General features: G+C 28.9%; 1 long non-coding RNA gene across 1 annotated transcript in view; it reads left to right on the top strand.

Moving 5' to 3' along the window:
- LOC129969537 (uncharacterized) overlaps window positions 1-22112 on the top strand; it is an 82902-nt gene extending 60790 nt beyond the window's left edge. Inside the window, exon 4 of the long non-coding RNA XR_008784532.1 lies at window positions 22043-22112. This is a non-coding gene — a long non-coding RNA (uncharacterized LOC129969537). The remainder of the gene's footprint in view (window positions 1-22042) is intronic.
- The last annotated feature ends 5572 nt before the right edge of the window (window positions 22113-27684 follow it).

The raw sequence follows: 27684 nt of genomic DNA, 5'->3' as shown, positions 1-27684 counted from the left end.
AGATCGCAACGGATGATTTTGTTCAACGAGTAAATCAAGTTGTTCGAAAGAAATGGAAGGCATATGAAGCCTAGGCAACGAAATTAAAATGTACACCAGTCCTGCGGGCACAAAAGATTGTAGTCTTTAAAGCTCTTATTTCATCCGATTCTTATTTTTTTAATCATAGATTTGATTCCTCAATTATATGCCACATTCTGTTTTGAATATTTGCTATTTTATTTCTTGCTCTTCCCATCCAAATACTTGGATATTTCATTCCATATGTTCAAAGAAACTTTTTGGATATTTATGAGTCTGAAGCATGCGCAAATGATTTTATTTCTTTTAACCTTCTAAATGCTGATTTTTTTAAAGCCACTATTTCGATACAACATTTGAAAATAATTTAAGGTATTTTTGACACTAAATTGTTATTTGTTGTTATAGAATAGCATATATACTATGCTTGAACACTTATAATCATAAAAGTTAAACACAAATGTGATATGCAACATAAAATAAACTGACTTCCAAATCTATGGAAGCAGCTGGAGAAGCATTAGAAGGATTAAATTGCTATTTTGATTGAAAAGTTTTGATCTAACTTTCTCTAATTGGTCTGCACTATATTTAATCCCATCACATGTGACAATGTTGTCTTGTCGTTACACAGGAAAGATTATTCATTAATTATTGCTAATTGCTTCATTAATGATTTCTTTAGAAATAATTTGTAATTGTTTTAATTCCACAACTATTGTTCAATTTCTCGATAATGCTAAGATAAAATTACGAAAAGGGGCTTTAAGAAACATCAAGGGATACGATAATTGAAATGTGTCATAATTTCTAAAGCCATCTGGAACTCACAGAAACATGCTAAGAAGGATGGCGATTGCTAATTCATCATTGGATCAAGTCAATTAGCCAGCTGTTTGTTATTATTCTATATCATGAAAGTTTAATTATTGAGAGTCTAATTTAGATTAAGGAATTTTGAGTGTATAATAAGTGTTGGTTTATATCCACTATTAAGAACGTACCTGGTTTCTTTAAGTGTCTAAAAATCGTTTTTAGGTTATTGCAATGACATCTGCAGGCTCTAATTTGAATGACACTTGTAAATAATTTCTTTCATATCATTTTTCTGCATTTTCCGTTTCGTCCAATTTGTGCCTCTCTCCAATCCCCCGGGGGGGGGCACCTCGAAGTGAGGATGAGATGCTTCCGGCATGGTGGTTGGATCTCGCCACCCTGGAGGAGTACACTAATAGGTGGGGGATCTGACTCCTCCCATCGATGACGGGACGTACTTCCTTCGGGGAGGGTTGTACCGTGGCCGGTGGCGGCCCTTAGGACTCAACCACAGTTCCCTCCAATGTTGCTGTTGCGGCGGTCCGGTCATTCAGTTTTTATAGTTTAAATCCGTGTGCCTTCGTGGCGGGTCGGAGAGTTAGATGGTTGTGCCTCTCTCCATTTGCATTCACCTACTGGTCAGTGCCCAATTTTAATTTACTGAAATGATGGATATTGAAAAGACAGAATGCCCACTTTCTGCTCTACCCCATTGGTAGAAACTGATTACTTACCACTTTACTCTCTGTTTTTGGCTTGAAGTGCTTGTAAAAGACTTGTTTTTGCACTGAAGCTAATTCAGATATACTAAAGTGATGCAACCATTGATCGATTTAACCAACAGAAATCACACCCGTTTCTAAGTAATACTAAATAGGTTGGACTAAATTGAATTAAGGTTACCACCACAACAGATATAATAATCATTTCGAATTTTATTACTATTTTTTTTTAATTGGCTAGTTAGGTCTGAATTTCTTCTGATATGCTCCAGGGCGATTATGTCCGAGATTATTTCGTACCATAGAAGAAAGAATTAATTTATTTGGGGAGTTATTTCTTTCAGAACCTGAAGAATGGACAGAAAATCTCCCGTCATGGAATATTTATGATCGTATTGCGTGCCTCCTATTCGGCTTTTTTTTCCCCTGCCTGCGTGAGAGCACGTCTTTATCAATGGCAGAAAAATACCAGTAAATTAATTAGCCAAGTGATGGGTGTCAAGTCATGTTGATTATGTTTACTTTTTTGATTTTTGTGAAATATGTGTGGAATGAATAAATGTGGATTAACTATGGTAAAAGTATTTAAAAAAAATTTTGGTACCTAGCTATATAAATATTTTTTTCATTTTAAATATGAATTGTCGTACAATGTATTGTAATGGATGAGATAATATCAGTGAATGGAATTGATAATATCGTGTTTTTTAAGGGGAGATATTAAAAAAAATCCTTGTATTTAAAATAAGCAGTGAAATTAAAGATTTAGATGTGTTATTAAATTGTATCTGCTGTCTACTGCCTTTCATTTTTTTTTGGAGAAGTTTCTCAAATTAGTGTTTTACTGTACATATGCTATGGGGGGGGCAACTATAGAATTTCCCAACTCCAACTACTGCACTGATTTTGAAAGTTTCTATTTCATTTGTAACCTCATGATCCCTAAATGCATCATTAGTAGTCTGCCTCCAGGGATGTAGCGATTATAAGCGACACCTGGGGCATAACGTGATATTTTTCTCCTCTATCCATCATCATCAGCGACTTAAAAAGTTGAAGCCACACAGTAATCACAATATATTGTACGATATCTTCATGGTGGTATTCTACATTTGGAGATGTCAGAAAACATGAAGATATCGATCGCAACAAATGCTGTTGGAAATTTTCTGCTAATAGGGCAGAATATGATATTACTTGCTTTACCTCCTCATATTTGATTTCAAAAAGTGTCTTATATACACTGGCATTTCGGTACCATACAGACCCTTAAGATTGGCGTACGAGGCATCTGTATCCCCACCATTCGCTACGCAACTGCCTAAATTCATAATTCTTGCGCTGCCTTAAATTCCAGTTTTTGAATTAAAAATAATTTTTTTGTCAGAACCTCAGCTTTAGCAAGAACACCAATTTTGCTTCTTTTATTCGCTAATTTAAAAAATTTCTTAACCAATCAGAATGTACTATATTTATAATTCAAATTTAGTTTAAATATTTAAGATAGCATTTTTCTTTTAATATGAGGAGATGCAATTCATTGAAGTTGGTTCATATGACTTATAGCTTTGCAAATATCTGGTCACTGAGGGTAGTTATTTGAATATTTTTTAAGATATGTTACGAAATCGAGAAATAATCTTCGACGAAAATACCAAATTTGCTTTTACTCGATATTCGTAATTTCTGGATATAACTTTCTTTTTAAACCGCTTGAGTTTTGTTGATGTATTCATTCTTTGGAAAGTTATATTGGTTTTTTTAATTTAAATAATTTAACTTTTAATGCTATTTTCTGAATTTTGATTTTAACCCCCCTCTCTCCCACCAGTTAAGTTTGGTGTAATAATTTTTCAATGTTTTGTAATTTCTGAACTGCATATTAAACAATCTTTTCTTTTAAACAGATTTCATAGTTTTATTGTTTCATATTTTTTAAATGCAAAATGAATGCTATTTATCAATCGAATGCAGGTATATAAAGATTAGAAATGCAGCTTATTTTTCGATTTAGGCTAGATATTTAACTGCAAATTCTTGAGATGATTTTTTTTATGAACTTGTGAACTGTGAACTAGAAGAATTTTGCTTTATATCTCTTTAGAGAAATATATGTTCTTATTTTTACAAAAATACTTGGATTTTTTCTGATATATATATATATTTCATATGAGCTTTTCAGTCTGTTTATGCAAACTTAGAAGTATTTTATAAAATAAAAAAAAATATCCTGAATTTTTGCTAAGTTGTAAAAAACGTGTTCATTAACGTATCAAAAAATTTACAAAATGACTGATTAAAGCGCTTAAACCCCGAATATAGGAAATTATCTATGTAAATTAAAAGTTTAAACCGCTATATGTTTTATTATAATTTAATAAAACATAACATGTTTATGTTTTATTTTAATATGTTTTATATATTTTAATTACAGGTGAGAGAGACATGTAAATCCCATTAGTAGTCAAATGGTGTCAAACGCTTGAAATTTTCTAATTATATAAGAATGTTGTTTTCAGTTTCTCCCAATTTTACGATTGTTACTTAGGGTTCCTGAAATGGGATTTAAAAATTTCTCCTTTTCTGTACAGCAATAAAAGTAATAAGTGGAGATCAAGTATGAAATAGAAAAAAAAAAAAAAAATCCACGTTTTAGTCATTAATATTTTGCATAATTTATTTTTATTATGAAATATAATTATTATATGAATTATTATTAGTGTACTAAATTTCCTTAAACTCATTAATAAATGTCCTAATTATACAGAATTGAAATTGAAATAAAATTTTAAAAAATCGTTCAAATTAAAAAAAAATCTAGAAAAAGTACTATTCTTGATTGTTTTTTATTTTTATTGATCGATTGCAAATTGTAAAAAACTAATAGTGATCACCTTTTATGTAGTTCATTTGATAATAGTTTATTTAATCATAATTAAATTTTATAATCAGAAAAATTCCTTTTGAAGCACTATTTCCATGAATTTTCATCTGATAATAAAATTCCACCTGTCCGTGTTATTCTAGATTGCTTAGTTGCCAATTAATTGCAAAGTAATTCTTAAATCAGATATAAATTTTATATAAATTTAAATTATTTCCTGCATGTGATTTATAAATATTATACTGGTGTTTTCTTAAGTTTTACGATGCGATATTATTTTATTTTCATTCTGACTACCGGTGCCCTTCTATTGATTTTTTAAACTCCAACCCCTCTTTTGTGGATTAATCAAGTTTCTTGTTATTTTTCTTTATATATATATTTTAAAGCGGTTCTGTGAAATGAGAGGATTTTTCGGAAACAGCTGCCTGTGCTCTGTTTTCTCGGAAGCTATCACGAATTTCCGAGAATTGAATCCTGGCGATACTTCTCGGAAAAAGAACCTGCATTAGCGCAATAGCGCCATCTTTGGTATAGTTCTGGAAGCTAATAAGGCGTCTCTTATTTCTGGGGTTTGTTTCGTTGCTTACTGCGTTTCTAGTAATTGAAAAATTTATTTTGCCCTTATAGGTTTTCATATATCCAATTAATTTAAATGCCAGCTAAAAATTTTAATTCAATAAAAATTACAAAAAATTAATCGTAGTTTTAACGTATTTTAAAGAATTAGTAAAATAGGTAATTTATTAAATTTTAATTTTTTATGAAAAATAAAAATTAAATGAAATTAAAATTAAATGAAATAATTAAAAATAAATTTTCTATTTTTTTATATTTATGAATAAAATTATTATTACTTATCTTATTTTAACTAAAGTTTTTAATATATGTCATATAAAAACGCCTATTCGTGAACTTAACTTTTTTTTTTTCAAATAAGAAAAATAATTTAAAAGTTTAGTTTTGAAACACATACCATCAGAATAATAAATTTTTTCAAATTGTTTTACATGCACGCATCTATTCTGAAAGGGGCATAAATAACATTATTTTAAAACAGTGTATCTTTATATTTATTTATAATTAACATGAATGCGTATTCGTGTTTGCTTTTTTGTTGGCCCTCTACAGGACAGACTATTTGATCTAGAGCTACTAAATTTGGTACATACATACTTTGGAGGATGAGAATGTGCACCTCGGAGCTATTTTTTTAAACTTTAATTAGATTGTTAATTAAAAATTTAAATAAAATTTGGCGTTTTTCTCGATAACTTTCGAAAACATTATAGTGGAGAAATAATTTTTACAGCGTCTTAAAATTCAAAAATTTATTTTTTTAATGTTCTTGGAAGTGTTTAAATGTCATTTAAGTAAATGAAACTGAAACCATTCAAATTTTCGCTAATAATATTTCATTTTGCCTTCCCCCCCTTTTGTTCAAGATATTATTTCATCATAATATTTCGACTTAATTTTTTCATGTTGAGTACATTTCAGTATAAAGAATGCTCTTAATGAATTTTTTTTGTACTTAAAAATTTAATCTTAGAATCGAGCGATTTTTTTAAATCAGTTTTTTAAATGTGCCATTTTTCAAACGTTGTCGTTCTTTTCTGTGATGTCAAAAGATGGGTACGAGAAATTAGGTAAACACAAAGTACATTGAACGGAATTGTGTACATTTATAATGCTCAAGTGCGTTTATTAAAGAGTATATGAGAAGTTTTTGAAAGGCCACTGCCTATGTGTTTCGAAAATTTTTATAATTTACTGCTTGATTATTGTAGATATTTATTTTTAATCCCTCGAATTTTTTCTAATAATTGATTGTACGAAGTTACATTTAAGAAAAATTTGGCCAGTTTATTTAAACCACCCAATAGTTTGTGTTTTAGTGATCCCCCCCCCTCCCCAGACTGGCAGACGGAGCCTCCGCATTGCAATGTTTCAATTTGCCGATTGAAGAGATGTGTTACGGAGTTCTTGAACTTCTATGTTCTTAACCTCCGGATTGAACTGGTGATATGGGTATTAACATGGCACTGAGATTACTTAGTAAGTTGTTTGTCTCATTCTCGTCACTGCACCCAACACTCATGAAATGCACTCTTGTGTATGCTGGCATCTAAAAACATCGAGACCATAAGAAGTCACAAATATGCATGCCTCCCTCCCCCCGGATTTCTGTGCTTAGCGATGCAATCCGATTCGTTTTATGCTTCTTAATGTAACTAAGATACTTGAGTAAGCACTTTAAACGCCCCCGCCTTTTTTTTTTTTTAAATACTGATCGGATCCAAAATGTGACACAGATCTGCAGTTTTGGTCACAAGATCTTGTTTGTCTAAGATAAATATTGTTTATTTAGATAAACAAGAGTTGTTGCGTTTTTGAATTACCGCATTCATATGAACGCGAATATGCAGACCCACAAATGGTCGCTCTTTGGACATATTTTATTTAAAATTTTATATGCACCTACAATCCTAAGTGATATATTTGAATAACAAATTTCAACCTGTTAGATCTTTGTTTTTGAATTACCGATTTCATATGCATACATATGGACAGGATTTTCTTTAAAGAATTTTCTCCAAATTTTGATAGAAACCTGCTAATTTGATTTTAAGACCGAAAACTGAATGTCATATGTCCAACACGAAATGTTTTTGAGGTACTGGGTTTCCAGATAGACAGTCAGACGTAATTCCAAAAATGTATTTCTAAGGCTACGAAAGATCCTAAATGTGAATATACAGCATTTTTTGCCATATTGTTAAAAAAAATCATAATTTTTTTTTATTTTTATTTTGTATACTTTATATATAGTATTATAAAAGGAAAGGTAAAATTTACATATCACAGCGCAGTATACACTTAATTTACAGCGTAGTCACGTTTTTCACGTATTTTTTATGTCGAATTAACTCTTTTAAATGCAGTTTACGAAACTGACTGCGATTGTATTAGTTTAAATGAAATTCTGTTGCGAAGTAAAAATAGAAAATAATAACACATTTATAAATTTGCAATAAAAATTTTTTTGTTATTATTTTTAATATGTTTTTAAACGAAATTGCGAAGGAAAGAAAAGAAATCCTGGCTTATAAAGTTAATAAAAATTTTACTTTTCTTCGAGATTATACTTTGGAACAAACAAATAAATTAGAAACAAGAACTTAAAAACATCAAATTACCTGAACCTAACTTGATTATAAAGAAAAAATTAAATTAGAGACCAAATATCATGTTTCGAATTTTGATAAGAGAAAGCTTACCGGATTCACTTTTAATATATTTAATGTTTGCTAAATCTTTGTTAAGATTAATCTGTTTTAGTGCTTCGCTTTCGAAATAGTCTAGTTTCCTCTTGGTAAATACATGTCAAGCTTGGAAAGTTTTGGAGCCACGTGGCCTATGTATGGATCATTCATTTCCGTTTAGTTTAGAAATCACGTGTTTTAAGCTGATGTAGGTTTTGGGTACCATTGTGATTTATTTTGTAAAGAATTAATGCTTTGAAAATTCCTTATCGAAAAGTAGTTAACTGTTAATAAATAATTCATAATAGGTTTTTTAGTTAATGGTAATCTGCTTTCAACTTTCAACTTCAATTTCATTAAATACTGAATTTATTGTAAGTTACGTTTTATTCAATTTTTTTAAAAAAAATTTCATGCTTGAAATATATAAATTGAAAATATTGTAATTTTATTTCTTCATCAATGTAGTATGTGAATTGATAGAGGATTTTACCAATTTTTTTTTTTTTGAAATGGGGGGGGGGGGTATGACTTTTTATATATATGTTCGATAAACTTTCATGTGAAATACAAGTTGACGAAATCGGACACGGGGTTGCATAAGAACTTGTTCCTTAGTTTTACCAATTATTTTAAATAGATTGATGAACTGGTTAGTTAATTGGCTTTATATTATAGTTAGTAAAGCAGGGTCTTTTGTGTTTAGCTTTGTAGTATTAAAAAAAATCGAATACACTTTTAAGGCCTCTTGCCTTCTAACATAACATAGATAGGGCATTAAAAATAAAGCTGGATTTCATAAAATAATGAACTTTGTCAAGCATAAATACCGCAAAACAAAATACGATTAATTAAACAATTAAATGAAAGCATTTATACAAAAAAAGGGATTTGAGGTATTTAAAAAATTATATTATTACATAAAAAATTATTAAACCTGAATAATATTTAAATTAGATTACAGAAACGTTGAAATCCATATCCACGGAAATGTGTTATGTCTGTCTCTAGGGTTTCAAATTTGATACAGGTCAATAATTTTGACGGGAGTATTGCATATCGGATTTCATTTTATGAGATTGTTGAGTTACTATATTCACATCACAAGGAAAGTCAGACAGAAATGCCACCATCCCATAGACGGCTATGGATCAAAATGTATAATTTTGGTTAAGACACTTATATAAGATTTAATCTATATCGGAATTATGTTCACAAACAAATTCAATTAAACAAGCAGATATAAAAACGGTTTATCGGATCGTGGGAGGTTCAAAATGTAAAGATTCGTTAAAATGGCACCATAATTTTTTTTGCCGATTTTAATACTTTCTGTTCGTATTAGTAATGAATTTCCGACTAGGTAGACGCCTAGGGCCGCAGACCTGAGAGATTGATTAAAATAGTATTAACTAGTTGCCAAATAAATGTAAAATATTTAATAAAACAGCACGTGCAAAATATATGAGAAAACATGTTTTATTTATAAACATGTGATTGATTTATATTGACATTCAGAACATTAATTTGCATTATTATGTGACATATTTGGTAATATTCCAATCTGTATGATTGGTTAATATTGACATTCAGAACATTAATTTGATGCATTATTATGTGGCCTATATTTGGTCATATTCCAATCTGTTTCATATAATATTTATAACCGCCAAACGCCCGCTTAGTTAACATTGCATATAAACTTGCAGGCCGTGCAATTACGAGCCATAATAACAATAAACAATAAGAAAATAACACATTTCAAAAAAACTTTTAAGATAAAAAAAATAAATCTTTAATAATTCAGATTGATTAAAATAAAAATGTGTTAAAAAGCGAAATTAAATTTGTAATTACTTTCCTCTCTTTTTCTCTTTCACCAACCCTCCAGTTTGAAAGAAAACTCAAAAAGCGCCACTAGACATACTGTATGGTTGGAAAAAAAAATCACGACCAGCCGCAATCACTGTACCGATTTTCCAATAGTTACTTCATTTGGAAACCCATGATATTTAGGACGCCATTAACGGTCACCTGTTTCCCCTCCCACCTGTTCCCCATTTTCGAGAAATGTCGCAAAATAAAACCGAGTCTCAGTAACTCGACCGATTTCAACAATTTTATTCATCAGCTGATTTCGTCACTTTGCATGCATTTGGATCCATCCAGAAAGCTGTGTATTTAACGTGTAGGTATAATTTAATATAGCATTTTCATTTGATTTTATCATCAAAACATCTTTTTTAATTATAATTACATTATAACAGCAATAAATTGTTACCATTAAAATGATGGACGAACTGGTAGTAGCAGGCAGGCACTACTTTTCTTATGCGAAAAAAAAAAATGAAATAGAAAAACACACAATCCGATAAATTTTATTATAATTCAGAATAGTCTCATCTTATCTGGGGCTTCTATCTCTTAAATTATGTGACAATTTAATTAACTAATCATTATGTGCCTTTCTTATACTTCGTATGCCAGAAAATAAAAATCGTAGCACTTTATTCAAAACAGGGATCGCCCCTACTAATCCAGGGACGTCTGTCACTTTATTCATGTGACAATTCAATTAACTAATCAGTACATACCTTTTCAGTGCAACGCCTTCAACTCCTGATAAGTGTCCCACTAGTATTTATTGATGTCAAGTGTGTCAGTAGAACGATTTCTCCTTTCTCTGTTTATCTCTCCAATTCTCGAGAATCAGAAAAAAGAAGAAAATGTCAGGATTTCGTAACCCGTTGCTGATCGGGACGCCCTTGGATCGTTTGTTTCCTCGCTATTCTCTAGGAGGAGATAATGAGGCGATGGTAGGAAAGAACCTTGAGGGAGTTGCGGCATTTTGGGGGAGAAGTCGTTACTTTGTATCTCTTTTAAGCGTCGTGGAGATTATTACCGAGTAATTTCTCATTTTCTTGACCTTTAACTGGTATTGAGTTACGGGTGAATCGGATTGCTGGTTGTTATTTGGGTATTGTTCACGGTTATTGTTGATGGTTTTTAGATTGCATTTTTTACAAACTGTATGAAATCGGGGGAAATGTGATAAAGGATATTATTTTGTTTTCCTTTGTTTTTATGGATTTGTAGGAGAAATGATTAGGGCACGATATAAATTAACACTAATATTTATGATTCCTTAGAAAAATCAGTTATTTCTTCTTTGCTTTTTTTTTTCTTCATTTTTTTGCGTGATTTTGTACTACTTTAAAATAAAGCGTTTTGAAAAATAAAGTATGAAAAAGTTTTGGTTCCAACTTTATTGAAATTTATATTTGAAATGATTCAAATATAAATCATTTCAAATATTTTTGCAAATTTGCCAGTTTTTTTCGATAATATATTACCAGCGATTTAATGTATTAAACCGAATAAGAGGTTTATATACTCTTAACCAGAGTTATTCAAAAATGCAGATTGATGTGCGTCTTAACAATGATTTTAAGCACTGCTGTTAGGCAGGCCACTAAAGTTTCCTATTGGTTCACCAAACTGTGAATCAGTTTGCCCTTAAAGTTCCTTACGAAACCAAATTTATTAGTACATTGGAACTAATCCAAATCCTCCCACCCAGGTTGCTTTGATGAACGGAATATTCTATAATTCCACTTTATCATGAGACTTAAAATTACAGACATGTCTAGATATGTTTGACAAATCAGGATAAGAACCACCCCATTACTTGGAAGATGTGATATCTATTCAGTCGCCTATTAGATGCTGTGTATTAGGTTACGTGAAATGAACAATTTATGAGTATACTATCTGTTTGTACTATTTCATTTTTTCAGTGGAAAAATTCTTTACCTTTTAAATTAGATTCTTTATTTTTTATTGTAGTACATTGAAAGGAATTTATATGTTAATAAGTACTATAATATTTAAGCTTTAATGTTGCTTTTTTAATGTTGTTGAATCAATTTTTGTGCTCATTAGTAAAGAGATGGCATTGTTTGTTTATATTCAAGCTTTATAGAATTATTAATTGCATTTATAAGTTTAGAATATTATAAGTTTATTTATAAGTTATTTATACAATGTGTTAAAGTGATATCTTATATAACGGCTGGGGATTCAGCCGTTTGATATTAAAGTACTGCAGTGGAAATGATGACAAATAAAAAGCCTCCAAAGATTGGGCCCGACAAAAGGAAAGGTTTAATTTAAACACAATTTATTAAGAGGAAATAAAATTAAACACATGATGAACTATTTACAGATATGATGGAGAAACTTATAAATACATAGACTGTCACTACAGGACCTGAGATCAACACTGAACCACATTACAAACATAATGACACGTATTTATATCATTTCTTAATTCTTATATTTGCATATTAGCTACGGTTACCGGGTTAAATAAATGTCAAATACGATACCGATTAAATAGCTAGATGGTTAATGTCAAGTGAAGTGATTTACTCAAACTAAGGACGCACATAACAGGTTCAAAATGCATTGCATTATTTTAGAATAAAGTACGGGAGACAAAAGAATTTGGAATTTAGAACCTTAATGCCGAAATTTCCTAACACAATGCAATGCTTCTGTTACGCACTCTAAATTGGATGAAAATTCCTGAATTGGAAAGATCATTAATTATGGGGTTTTTCCCTTAATTTTAATGAATAAATATTGAATTTTTCAAATATTTATAATCGACATTGCTATCGTGTGTTGAGCTGCTATTTGATTTTATATTTCATTTTCATGATTAAAATAGCATTAAAAGTGAGAAGAGATGAATAATTTTTATTATTATGATTGCTAATATAAATTTAAAAGTTTTTGGTAATTAAATTCTGAAAGGGATTTAGGCATATCCAGTTATTCTTCCTTTTTTATTGCATCTATTTAATAATTAAACTTGCATTTTTAGTTTTTTTTTTAATCTTGGTTTTAGACTAGAAGTATACTTTTTAAAAATTATATATCTGCTATGTTAAGTACATGAAATAGTATTTTTAAACGTTTACTTTATTCTTAACTTCTGTAATTATTACCTTGCTAGCAGAGAGTACTAGATTAAGATTATGTTTCCTTTCGGTTGTCTACGTAATTATGTGAGGAATATAATGGTTACATGATTTATAATCGTAAACAATAAAAGAGTGGAACTTGCATATTATAAGCAAAAATTCATTAATTAGGGTGTGTTTTGAATAGGCACTTAATTATATTTAAGATAATTAAAGTTAGATCGTTTTTAAATTATGGAAATATCGTTAAAAAAGAAAAGTATTATTTATCCAGAATTGGGATATATTTCAAAATACACTGGCTTCATATCATTTTGTTTTCAAAATTAAACTTATTCTTTTAAAAGTTTTTAATTATGAAAAATTATATCATTTTCGAATAATTTTCCGGAAATTTTAAAACAGCCTTACTTTCTTTTAGGACAAGTGTTTGAAGAAAATCAATATTAAAGTGGTCAAAATCTTTCTATATCGGAATAAAGTCCTCTCTGACGTTATTAAAGAGTATTTAAATTTTTATACATGTTAGGCGTTATAAAAATTACGTATTTCGAGGTATTTTAAAATGTATAAATCTGAAAAACAATCTTTCAATCTTTTTACTCCCTTATGTTATGAGAAGAGAAAATATCAAAATCGTGAAGAAAATTTTATCTTTGGATGTTGGTAGATATCCACATGTTAAATCTATATCATTATAAATCATTTTTGGAATTGTGTTAGTCAATCTGTAAACACCATAGCTTACAAATGACCTTGAAAAAGGAAAACTGGTTTAATGTACCTATTACCTATATCTGTTAATGCACCTTTGTATCGAAAAATAATGTATCTATTGACATCAAATTTTGGACCAGATTTGTTAACAAGAAGTCTGTCTATTCTCAGTCTTGTGGATATAGACATTATAATGACAAAATCCAATTTACTAAGACAAATGAATTTAGATGTAATCTTGGCATTAAAAATATAGCATATTTGGATTCAAAATTTAACATGATTTAAATTTAAAATTTGTGCCAAAATTTAAATTTAAAATTGGTAGAAATTTGGATTTAAAATTAGTTTGACTCATCGGTCAAAAGAAATGAACTGTTAATTTTCAATTTTAATTTATAAATCCTAACATAAAATGGGCTACAATATGTCAGTATAGAGAAAGCCGAGAGGAGAACATTCCCTCTGGCAAGTTTGTCGCATGCTTAAATCGTCATTTGCATTGTATATAAGGTGAAATGTATTGTTCCTACTTTTAACGATTTTATTGAGCAATCAATTCATTTCATGACAGATGAATCCTTAAGGTCAAAGCTTTTCTCTTCTAATAGTAGAAGCCAATGACAAAAGAGCATTCTGATCGCATCTGGCCAATTAGAGAGCGAGGGTGGGAGGAAAAAGTGTCAGCCTTTATTAAAAAGATGCCTGTTTTTCCTATTCTGAAGGCTAAGGTAGAGGCACCATACATTTCCGCCCACTTCTATTCCCTTTTCTCTTACCACTACCATCGTGGCGAATTGTTGAATTTCTCTTTTACGTCATCCCTTCCCGATCACCTGACTTCGTGCTGCTTGCTTGCTTTCGCCGCTGTTTTTTTCCTGCTTTGCTCTCTCTCTCTCTCTCGATTTTTCCCGGGGGAAATCTGCAAATTACACCGTCTCCCAAGAAGCTGAGTTTGATTTGTCTCTGCGTCAAACATTGGCGATGTTATTTGTTCGGGGATTTAATTAATTCCGGTGTGGATTTTGGTTATTAATTAAATGCTTAATAATTAATTTGTGAATAAATACTTTAATTTTATTTGAAGATAAAGAAATATGGTTGGTATGTAAAGAATTTAAAGCTCTGGGGAGAGGAGGGGGAATTTACGATCATTTCGTTTCATTTGGAATAATGTATTTCGCATTATGAGAATGTTTTGATATGTTTCTTAACCCTTTGACTACCAACGAGATATAGACATCCCACTAACCTTTTAAAATCAGTTTATATAGTTTGTTGATGTTGCTTATCCCCCTCGTATTGAACGCCAATTCAAGGCAAGTCCAAGAGATCGGGGAAGGAGGGGTGCAGTAGCTTCTGAGGGTAAGGACCCCTGAGCAACCGAGGGCAGAAGTCTGACTTCTAGCTCATATGAAGATGGCACTCACATACTCGTTTGCGCAACCCCTTTTTACAGGGTCGGTGGGGGGGGGTTGATAGAATACAGGGTAAGGAACAACCATGCCCGAACCAGGACTCGATCCCGGGACGCCCAGATCACGGGGAAGACGCGCTACCCCTAGGCCAAGCCGCCGGCGCTTTAATAGCTCTAAGTGAAAGTAGTTTTGGTGTGTGTGTGGGGGGGGGTGATGTATTTGACCATCATGTCCTAGCCACGGGGGTTTAAAAACATTTGGAAAAAAATTCGAATAATACAGAAGCTATCATCTTCATTTTCTACACGATTGCGGAGAAAAGAATTTAAAAAAATTAGTAGTCAAAGGGTTAAATTCGTGCGTTTATCATAGAATGATAAATAGGAAAAGTTGAAAAAATTGTTTTTTAGTAATTTAAAAATCTTTTTATTGGAGGGATATAATGTAGAATACTACCTTTCCCCATCTCCCTGCAATAAAGAATTTCATTTTGTGGGTGGAATTAAGTAAACTGGTGATTAAAAAAACACTATCTATTGGCGTCACTGGATCAATATTTACGTTTCGTTAATTCAAAAATAAACTGTAATCTTTAAATTATGTTGAAAGCATGTAGGGTGTAGCGCAGTGGTATTTAAAATTATCTAAAACATTGTTAATGAAGCGAAGGGAAAATCTACATATTATTTTGCTTTCCTTTTTTTATAAAATATATGTGAAATAGACTTTCTTGACTTTGATTTGGGAAGTGTTATTTACTTTGATGTTACTATTTCTTTGAAGTTTTAAGCTCGTTTCTTAATTGAATTCTTAAGAAAATTGAGTAAAGCATTTCGCAAATAACAGCGTGGGAGTAAAATCACTTTTCTTTCTACTTTGTTAGTTGTGTTTCATTATTGAAAAAATGTTCTGAAAATTCCCTTAAGTTTGCGAAAGTTTTTCTTTATTATTGTAATAGATTAAAATCCCTCTCTTAGAATTATATATATTTGAAACACGAGCCGCATTCACCGGCTGAGGCACAATAAAGTGTGTTCCATCATCTCAATGGAGGGCATTACACCTTTTTTTATTCTCGCCAAAGAGGCGAGACCTCGATTTTTAACTGATGCCTTTTCGTCTACATATCTACCTATCGAATGGTCGTCATGCTTCCATATTTATAAAACAATAATATAATGAAATCTAATGTATTGTTATAAAACTTCTATATATTTCTTTAATATATTTCTATGCGTTTCTGCACATATTTCTGACATACTTTTTTTACTATTTTTTAATCAGTTGATTGTATTTTAAATATTGCTGCACAATATATATCTTCCGTCGTTTGGACGTTGCAATTTTATGTTTAGGTATTTTTATTGCTTTTTTATGTAAGTTTTAATTTAAATTCTTGACTCGAGAGCAGGCTTGTTTATTTATCAGTTTAGTTATTTCATTTTAAACAAACAAATTATAACGTACACCCTTAATTACCTCCCATATTCTGGCGGCGATAGCAAGTCTTTAAGTGAATGAATAATGGTTCTCTCTTTGGCGATTCTTTAAGTCTTACGCCTTTTTGTATAGGCGGATCGCCTTGGGGTACACCAAAACCAATATATTTTTATGCTCAACTTTTTTAAAGAATAATATTCCCGATTTGTATCGCTGTGTTTAGTATTTCGATTTATTTGAATTCCTTAAATTTTTTATCGCCTAACATTTCATTCGTTGTTTTATTTAATATCTAATAAATCTTTAATTTACATCTTCTAAATTGACTTTTTACAAGTAAATGAACGCTTGATCGTTCATTTACAAAGATCGATCTTTTTTAAATTTATATTGGAAAAGTTTTAACTGATGTGATTAAAAAAATTAGCTATGCACCTTTGAGATTTAACTTTACTGAATTCATCTAGTAGAATTAACTTCCTTTATTTCAAAATTGTATGCTTGCAAAAAATTGACAAATTTTTAGAGCCCAAATTATATAAATCTTTCGTAATATGTAAATTTTGATATTTTTTTTTAAGTTTTTATTCGTAGGTAATAATTTTTATGATATTTAAATATTTAATATCATATATAAAATATATAAAAATGAAATATTTTGAGCTATTCTTAACATATCAGGAAAATTTATTTTTTTCTGAGAAAATTTTCATTGGTTTTTTTTAATTAATTAAATGGATAAAGGGAAATATTGTTCAAAAGATTATGGAACTGTTTTCTAAGGAAATACTGATGCAAAATGAGAAATTTTTTTACTTAATTTTTTAAAAATACTGCGCAGATTAAGATGAAAATTCTTTCGAATTAAAATGACTATTTATAAAATATAGTTATTGCTAGTAGCTTTCTTATTTTGTATTTTGATAAAATATAGTTATTGCTAATAATTTTATTATATTGTATTTAAAGTAGTTATAATTTTCTAGTTTATTTTTTTCTAGATTTCACGATATTTAAAAGACAAAAATTAAAAATATTGGTTTTTTTTTAAAAAATTACTTTTGATATTTTTAAAACAAGTTAAAAAGGAGAGAACAAACTAATTTGCTATAAAATGTTTTTCGTAAATGCGTAATGGTTGCCACTTATGTGCATCTATTTCTTAAAATTATCCTTCTGTAAAATAAGTGCATACTTAAAAAAACAAATGAATAAAACAAATAAAGCGTTTTTCTAGAAAACAAAAACTTAATACATTATTCATAACATATTTAAATAAAATTACAATAAAATAAAAATATTTCGTGTACAATTTTCTGTAATTAGTCGCAACTCAAATTTATCGATCATGAGCGACCGAAGTCATATTTGGTAGAAAACATGTCGGTACTCTTATATGAACTACTTAAGGAGTTTCTAAAAATAATTTTCAGTATATTACTAAAAATTGAATAATAAATTCTGTGAACCTGAATAATTTACTTTCAAATAAATTTAGGAATGTTTAATTAAGATAATGATATATTTTTAATTTTCGTTATGTTTTACTTATTACAATTCTTTTATTAAACAAAAGCAAAAGAATGCTTTTCTTCTAAAATATTTTTTAAGAAATCAGTTTATGTCGATTGATTGCGTTTTTAATTTTGATAAATAACTTACTTATTAATCGGCAAAGAAATTAAAATATTTAACATTTTTTATTGAATTTTAAAAATAAATGATTATGTTTAAAAATTTTATTTGAAATATGACTTTATTTCTGAATTATCTTGCAGTTTATTGTTGTAATTTTGAAGAAACAAAATTTCTGTTGTTTTTGGTAAAACACCTAATATTGTAATCGAACAAATCGTATCAGTCACCTATAAACGCAAATTAAATCATTATATAATGCATTGTAATAACTCATTTACTTTTGTCAGTGATAGTTACCTTACAAATTTTTTTAAAGATGTACTCCTTGTAATTTCAAAATTTATTTTTAAATAATCGATTCTAAAGTAATACTTCAGAATTATATGCAATACTTCAACTGAAAAATTAAAATGAATTTTAAGTCCAATCTACATTTGTAAAGTACCGCATGAATGTTATGTAAAACAATATAAAAGGAGAATGCACTGGCTCTCAAAATTTTGCAGTTTATTACATTTATTAATTCGTATGCTTTATTAAAGTGTGTCCTTCTTTATTATTACAAGTGACCAGCAAAAGTGAGTAGGGACCATACATCTTAATTAAATAGAATATATAATATCATCCATGTTTCCTCTTTTCAAGGAACCAAGAGAACAATGGTATAAATCTAAAGAAAGTGTAGATCTGTGGGAGTTAATTAACAATTATTTGCGGAATGTATTAATTGCCATTTAAGCTGAGGGGACTAACAAAAAAGTTTTGGAAATGAGTGGAGACGTTCAAGACAAATGTAAAAGTGGGGAGGCATTACATATTTATTTTCAAGCTCAGGTTCAATTTTAATTGTGGAACATTTAAATGGAACAACATCGTGGGATTTTACTGTATTTATTTCGTTAACAGTTATATAAAAGGTTTCAAATTGTATATTAATTTTGACAAGAATTCTACAAATACTGTAAAAGTAGAATTTTCATTTCTGTTTACAAATACTGTATGCTGTATTATTAAACCATTAAAATTTCATTAACTTCGAGGAATTAATCTATTTTCACTTTAATTACCTTGTAGATAGTTTCACACGATGTATAAAAGTTGTGTATATTTTTAATGGTGAAAGACAAAAATTGGCATTAGTTTTATGGACATCCGTGGGATTACCTGATTTTTTTAAAAAAAATTTCAGTGATTTGAAAGCGTTTTCCTATTTCCTCACTGAAATTCCCGTCTTTCGATTTCTTGGATTTCCCTTAACCATAACTTAATACGGATTGGACAGACACATAATTAATCTTTTTTAATGCGCGGTATTTAAAAGTAGATTTCCATATTTTGCGGCTCCTGGCGCTGCGTATTATGAGGCTTTTCCTTTAATAACTGGTTTTTCCTTTCAATTTATTATAATTTAATATGTTAAAGATTTATTTTAATTAAAATTTTTATTTTAATAACTTCGTGAAAATCGTTTTCAAATTATTTAAAAAAAAAGTATATTATAGCAAAATAGTTAAAGTAATAGGATTTTTAAAAAATGAAAATTCTATTGCTTTTCTATTCTAATATTATTATCATCGATAAGTATTAATTAGATTTTCTTAATCACAATTATAGGCATTTAATTATTATATTATTGGGAGATCAATAAGCTCCAAATAAATATAACTTTAAAAATTGTTTTGCTGGGCCAGTCAAGTGGAATGGAACATAATAGCCAAATAAATAAATAAATGTTATTCATATAAGTTTGAAAAATAATTATTCTCTAATGTATTTAATAATGATTTTAAACATTGTAGCCTCAAATATTTGATAATTCATATAATTTGTATTTTTTATACATTTTATTTAATTGGCAATTAGGCTAATATTTTTAATCACCAGGCCTGCGGTCACCTTCAGACCAGCTTCTCTGATTAGCTGGTCGGTAAGAAATCGCCACTAGTTTCATCATAATTGACTTCATTAAATATGTTTGAATTAATTTTAAAATATCTCTCATTATATTAAATAATAATGTGCTGATCATATGTAAAATTTACTCATTCCATGTTTAAAATATATTTAAGACATTTTTTAAAAATCAATTGATATATATGAGCTTAATTTAAAATTTTTACACAGAAGATTATTTATTTAACGTGTCTTTGTAACAAAATTAAGCAAAACAAATTTCATCATTTTACGCGTAAATTGTGTGCTGATTTGTATTCTAGGGTCCAGATCTACTCTATAAGATGATTCACTAAAAATTGAAAACTCATTAATTCATATTTGTGGGAAAGCATAAGCAATCGATTACTTGATAGATTCATTAAAATAAAACTTAAAAAAAAAATCCGAATCGCGTCGGCGCATGGGATTTGAATCATCATGGAAAACAAAGGGATTGATCCTCGCTGGGTATTGCGTCAGTGAGACGAAAGAGTGAAAGTTTAATCATGAGTCATGAAAGGAAATGGGGGAAATTTCATCATCTAATTGGTTTCGATGTTGGATTTACCTTATGTTTCGATATAAAAGCAGATATGAAAGTTACCTTTGTAAATTAACCACACATTCTTTGTTAAGTGGAAAGATCTGTCATGTGTGAGGATTAATTTATGTACTATTTTGTACATGTTCATGTATTGCGTCATAATTTTTTAAAAGAAGCTTATCTTGTACATACAGTAGAGAAAATGGAAGACTTAAAATATTAGTTTTTTTAATGTATATTTTTTCGACTAATATGATAATTTAATAACTGTGTTTTTCGGTTTGTTTACGAAGCGAATATTAAGCAAGCATCGAAATTCTAAAAGAAAAATGTGAGTTTCATTTTTTAAAATCTTTGTTAGTCTAAAGGCAGAAAGTTTTAAAATGTAACCTATGTATGCAGTTTTGATACTTACTATTAATGTTATTGATAAATGTTAAAAAAAATACTAAATTAACTCTGTAAATAATTTGTAAAAGAACTTTAAAGTAGCTATAAAGACGCTTTTGAAACCTGGTTCTTTTTAAGAGCTATAAATTTTGATTAACGAAAAAATATAAGTTTTATAATTTCATTATGAGGTAAATGAAAATTATGGACAAGTGCCAGAAACAGTTATTTAATTATTTTCTAAGTTCCACATTTCACAAGACAAAACAAACAGAAAAATACACGGCAGTCACTTAGAATAAAATCTAATAATTACCCCCAAGCAAACATCAAGGTAACGCCATCTGTTGTATAAAAAAGAAGGTTTTAGAGTTATGTAACCGCTACAAATTCGAGTATAGTAATCGTAATAAATAATATGATTTAAAATTCTTTGTATGATTTTCTGCTTTTTTCATCTTTTTTTATTTGAAGAATATATTTCAACATGATTTTACAAATATTTTTAATTATTGTTCCCACACAATATATAAAAAAAATCAATGCTACCGATGCATTTGTACGTTACTTTAAACGACATATATTTAGATTTCTCCACAAGTACAAAATGCAGTGTTTGAGGAAACCTGCGGAATAATTACATGCATGCAAATTCAATAATTCAAAAGCTTAGGTGACTTCAATAAATAGAACTTAATATATGAATATGTGACTACAATTGCACTGCTATGTTCAAATTTTGGTTTCAATCGAATTGGAAAAAGTGCCTGAAATACATATTTGATTTTTGGGTGTTTGCATATTAACCGCATATCAGAGATTTATTACCAAAAAAAGTTGCCAAAGATTTCGTTATTCAGCACGAATGCTAAAATCATGCCAAAGGTGTATATTGCATAACTGTTTCTCACTAGTAGCTTACAAAGCATGAGTTGGCTTTACCCATGACCCACAATCTTATCCCGGAGGAAAAAGATGACACCTTTATTAGAAAATATGCAATAAAATATTGGGAATTATTTCCGCTTGTTTAATTATTGACATTATGAAATGCCAGATCGATGTATCTCTAAAATGGTGTTTGAATTGTTATTATTGTGGTAAAACGACGTTTGATTATATGGATGTTGCGAACACGGATAAATATTGTTAAGATACATATTTTTCTATAATTAACATATTCTTCTCTGAATGAAGTTATGGAATTGCAATATATAAATGCATTTCAGCGATTTGTTTATTAATAATTGTTTATTTCAACAGGTTATTCTTGGAAATTCAGCTTCACTATGGAGCATTGTAATTGAAGTTGATTGGCCTCCTAAATCAAAATTATAAAGGTAAGTTGACTTTCATTGGCTAAAAATGTGTATAGTAAAGTAAGGAATAGCAGCTGTTTCTTTCATTTTCCACTTTTTGTTTGCATCCTTTTTTGATGGAACTTTGCAGGATATTTGGAAGATTTTATCTTGTTGGAATAATAAGGATTCTGATTATCAAATTTTAACATACTGTTTTTGAATTCGGAGATCTGATGCATTATTTTGATTTATGTAAAATAAAAAAAAAAAGAATTTTCTTACATGTTAATATTTCTGGGTATATATTTGCAAATTTTCAATAAATTTGTTGAAACAGAAATACTGAAATGATTTTTGAGTATATTTTCATTAAGTTTTACATATAGTAGAATTTCTTTTAAGATCTCTTCGAAATGCATATTAACGATCACGATAAACTTTCGAATCTGGATTATAATTGGATAAGCTACTTGCTTATCTATACAATATAATGGCATATGTCTAGATTTTAATAAGACATCATGGTAATCGGATAATGCTCATTATCGGATAATGCTCATCTATTTAAAAACATTATAAAATTTTATGAAATTTTAAATTTTGAATAATTGGAGCGATAAATGGTATTGCAGCATTTTTATCTCCCCAATCAATCCATCTGGAGTAATCATATGTACAATTTTGCGTTTAATTTTTATCAGTGAACATTATAAAATATAATTTTCAGAATTGGGTATATTGCGATATTTTAGATGCATTTAGATAGCTTGCTCTTTGTAGATGCTTTAGATAGTTCTTTTTTGCTATATATATAGATAGTCCATTATTCTCTTGAAGTTATCTTTCTCTATTTTTCTATCTTTCCAAGAAAGTTTGCAAAAAATACTCAAATTTTAGTTTTGTCTAAAAAAAATGATTTAATTGTACAGGGTGTTCATTAATTATAGTCGGAGTTTCCGTACCTCATAACTTTCGAATAAAAAATATTACGCAAAAACCGATTACGTATTCGTAAATTACAACTCAAAGAATTTTATTAATGATATTAAAGTGTAAAGCTTGCACAATTTGCACTTTGTAGGCATTCAGTTGAAGGCGATTATGTATTCGTAAATTACAACTCAAAGAATTATGAATACGTAAATTACAACTCAAAGAATTATGAATACGTAAATTACAACTCAAAGAATTATGAATACGTAAATTACAACTCAAAGAATTATATATTCGTAAATTACAACTCAAAGAATTATATATTCGTAAATTACAACTCAAAGAATTATGAATACGTAAATTACATCTCAAAGAATTATGTATTCGTAAAGTACAACTCAAAGAATCGCCTTCAGCTGAATACCTACAAAGTGCAAATTGTGCAAGCTTTACACTTAAATATCATTAATAAAATTCTTTGAGTTGTAATTTACGAATATATAATTCTTCTAGAAGAATTTTTATGAGTATTGAAATCAAGAAAAATAAATCGATGCCAAGGCGAAACGATGTATTAATGAAATTTCACAGTGATGGAAATGCACGTTTGAGCTGCTGATTTTTATTTTTTCGTAGTTATTAATTAATTTATTATGTAGAAATATATAAAAAAATTCTGTTATTTATATATTAAAAGGCATGATTTGTAATAAAAATTTTAGGTGCAATGTTTTTTTTTATAGTGAAATAGCGCCTCTGAAGTTTTAGATTACATATAGGTACCCATTTTATAAGTTTTTACATTAATATATTTATTCGAATTACCTAATTGCTCTATATAACAAGTAAACTTTAACTCCCTAAAAAGAATTATAATTGTGCTTTTACTGTGAAGCTGAATCTGTCATTATACTTTTTTTCATAAGACTTAAAAATGTGAATGTTTTAATTTTTAAGTGTTCGACGCCTTTTTGCATTATGTGATTTGTAATGCTAATATTTGTTTGTATAACATCCTTCAAATTCGTGAATTTCTTCCATTTTCTCCAAATGTAAAAAAAATATATTGATTAATTAAATGAAATTATTTTCACTTAATGTTATTTTACTTATCTTTGAACATTTGAGAAATGAATTAGAAAAAATAAACCCTACCCAAATGAGTTCAAGGTTTAATATAAATAGTTCCACACACGTGCCGTCAAAAGCGAATAATTGCTTACTTTCATAATCAAATTTATGCTTTTTATAAAGGTTTTTGAAATTCCGGTCACGAACGCAGCTATTCAAATGACTAAGAAAATGTATCTGAAAAATAAAACACGTTTCAATTTGTTTGGTGAATATCTACTTTGAGGTCGTGGTTGGCGAATTAAAGTGGGATGTTGATTTAAAAGTCGATAAAAATAACTCAACAGAATGTTAACAGATCAGTATTATGATTTAAGTAGTTGAATGTCGGTTTGAAACATACAATTTAACTCGCTGGTTAATCTTCAGTTTAAACATTTTTGCAAGTATCCTTGCAGCTTTATTGAGGAAACTGTGTTATTTATGATATCTAATTAATAAATTGACCAGAGAATTAGTAATGATTTGCTCTGACATAAGAAGTCAATCGCCAGACGCTCGCCAATAATTTCCGTAGCGTTACGCCCGAGTGTATTAAGATTTCTGCTCAAAATTTTGGTGTTTTTGAGAAAAACGAGCATTAATGCAAAATGTTCATTACGATATGAAGAATGATTTATAATACAAAATATATAATGATTTAAAATCAAACAAATTTAAAATTATCAACTAAATCTCATAACGCATATTTCACAAATATGAAGTTTAGAACCTTTCAATGTTGTTTCTGAATAATTTTAGCAGAAACCGTATTCAATAGACGCTGATTCGAAGATAAATATAATTGATGCTTTGAGCATTAAAAGTCTAGAAAATTGTTCTTATTTTGAATTAGATTTAATATTATTTGAAAAGTCATTAATATCAGGAACATAGACGAGATTCCGAAATATCGATATCTAGATCTTTGCGGAAATTCGTTATTGTCGCACTATTTGCTGAAATTTTTGCTGATGCAGCTGCTGTATTAATTTAAAATGTGTAATAGGAATAAATTCCTTTAAAATATGGAATAATACAGGTGAATTTCTAAATAAACAGAAACCTGCATTCCCTTTCCAAATCTCTTCACACCATTTCAGTGGGGCTTTTAATGCCCTATCAATTTTTATATAGTTATGTTAAATAAAACTTAAATACATTTTATATTTTTATGTAGTATTAAATAAAATTAAATCGTGACTAAGGCTACATGTAGCTACTATGTAGCTGAATACATTGCAGAACAAATTATAATTATTTCTAAAAGAAATGTTACAATTTTCAAGTAATAATTTTATGTACACACTACTTTTATTAATGTAAAACAATTTCAACGACGTTTTAGTTAACGTTAAATCAAAATTTAATAAAATATTTCAGTAATGATTTAGGTCTTTTTACGAATTATTATTTTAGTATAAGTTTGTAATGTAAAATAATATTGAAAAGCTCTAAATTTAAAAATATTAAAAGTTTTCCACTTTTATCTCATTTAAATATCAGTATTATATAAAAGAATTATATATATAATTAAAGAATATCGACAGTTTTTTCTAATATTAAATAACAAAAGCCAACGATAATTGGATTACTTTAAATGGAGTTATCTTTCTGGAATAACCACCGTTCATAATTTAAAAAAAAATATTGTGTTAATGTGATTTGAGAAGAACTTCTTCATAGTTTTGTGCTTTATAATGTTTTTGAAAAAGTTGGATAATTTCTCTATGTGATATGAAGGAACAAAATCGATAGAATCTTGAAATTTATATGGTCAGTGGCGGATTTCGGTTTTGGCAAGTGCCAAGAACTGCTGACCGCAAGTACGTCGATTAAAAAAAATTTTAAAGCCTAGTTTTAGTGTAATTTATACTTAACACAAATTCCGTGAATGATACAATGTTAGAATTACAATGTGCATTGTAATTGTATTTACATTTACATTACAATTGCATTATTTAATTCATTGTGAAATAAATCAGTTTTTACGATATATTAATTGTACATTTAATAATTATGCTGTATTCCACTAGATAAGTCTTGTAAAATAATAATTTTTAATATTATATTTGCTTGAAATTAATTATTTCCTTATATTCTATTATAAAAGCTAAATGCTTTTATTTATAAAAAAAAAAAAAAAAAAAAGGAAATAACATGAAGTTACTGTTAATTTTTCAAGAATTTTATTTCTGAAGTCATTTTTTTCCATGATATACTTATTAAAAATATTTTTCACAAATTTACTAAAACAAAATAGTTACACTAAAATGATTCATTAGTATTTGGTTAACTTAAAAAGATGTGAAGGAAACTAAATTCATTAGTTATTAAAGGAGAGGCTTCATAATGTGCAATACCAAGGATTGCAAATGCCCCAAATCAGCCATTGTCCAGATCACAAACATCTTCATCCCATCCATCAGTCTGTTATAAACTACTTTAAAGCAGACATTTGATTTGCTGATTCAAGAGTCTGATCTGTTCTGTGGAGAAAAGAAAAGTGCAGCAGTTTTATTTGAACATAAAAGGAAAAGATCGATGAATAGTTTATGGATCGATTTGATCGATTGTCGAATATCTGAGACGTTATAAATGTTTTATAACGGTGAAATGAATAGGAATGATATGGGAGCTAGATAGAATAATGTTCTAAAAGAGTCTTACTATACCCCAAAACTATTTTGACTGCAACTTCCAAATTTCATTTTCAATTAGATCTAGCGTTGTTTTTTTACTATTTTTTTTAGAAAAATTTTAACGAGCATAGTGTATATATATATATATATATAATAATAAAATTTAATTTAAATCCTAATTTTCTAATTTTTTTTATCTTATTTTAGTCCATATTAACTTCATTCTAAAATTTTCTTTTATTTCCTGATCCAATTCCCGTCTTTTTATTTAATTCTACACGCGCTCTATAAAACTGCTCAAATCAGTATTTTCTCACACTCCAAGTGAAGGGATAAAAACCCTTAATGCTTACAACATTCTTTCAAAGATACCTAAAATTCTCTTGCCTAAATATACACGTGTCAAAGAAATTACTATTAAAATTTTATCGTAAAATGATTGAAGGAAAAAATTTCTGCTCATCTGCCGCGATGTAGAGTGATGTATTTCTTACCACATATTCTTTGTACATAAATTTTGCCTCCCAGGTGTTAAATAAATAAGTTTTAAAATTTCAAAAGTTTCTTCTATTCGGCTATGTATCTGCTAAAATACAGGGTGGTCAAAAAAAAAAACTTCCCCTATATATGAAACCCTAGCGGCCCATCCGCTCAACCAATCGAACCAAAATTTCAGACATGGTTGTTTGAAGGTATGCGCTGGAGATTGTGATGATTCTAAACAACGCAGAGCTCACGGTTACGGTTACAGTGAGAGAATTTTGAAATTTTCGAATGGCAACACCAACTTTTTCCTTGAGCAAATTGATCACCGTATTGAAAAACCACAAATGGCGTTGGAACGATTAGCGTGTGACGAAAATTGCTGCCGTAAAGCATACGCAAAGAAGAGCATTATAAAGGACTTATGACAATACAG

Source organism: Argiope bruennichi, chromosome 5, assembly GCF_947563725.1.
Source record: "Argiope bruennichi chromosome 5, qqArgBrue1.1, whole genome shotgun sequence".
Taxonomy (NCBI): Eukaryota; Metazoa; Arthropoda; class Arachnida; order Araneae; family Araneidae; genus Argiope; species Argiope bruennichi.
Note: the sequence above shows the minus strand (reverse complement) of the source record. Positions and strands in the feature narration are given on the sequence as shown.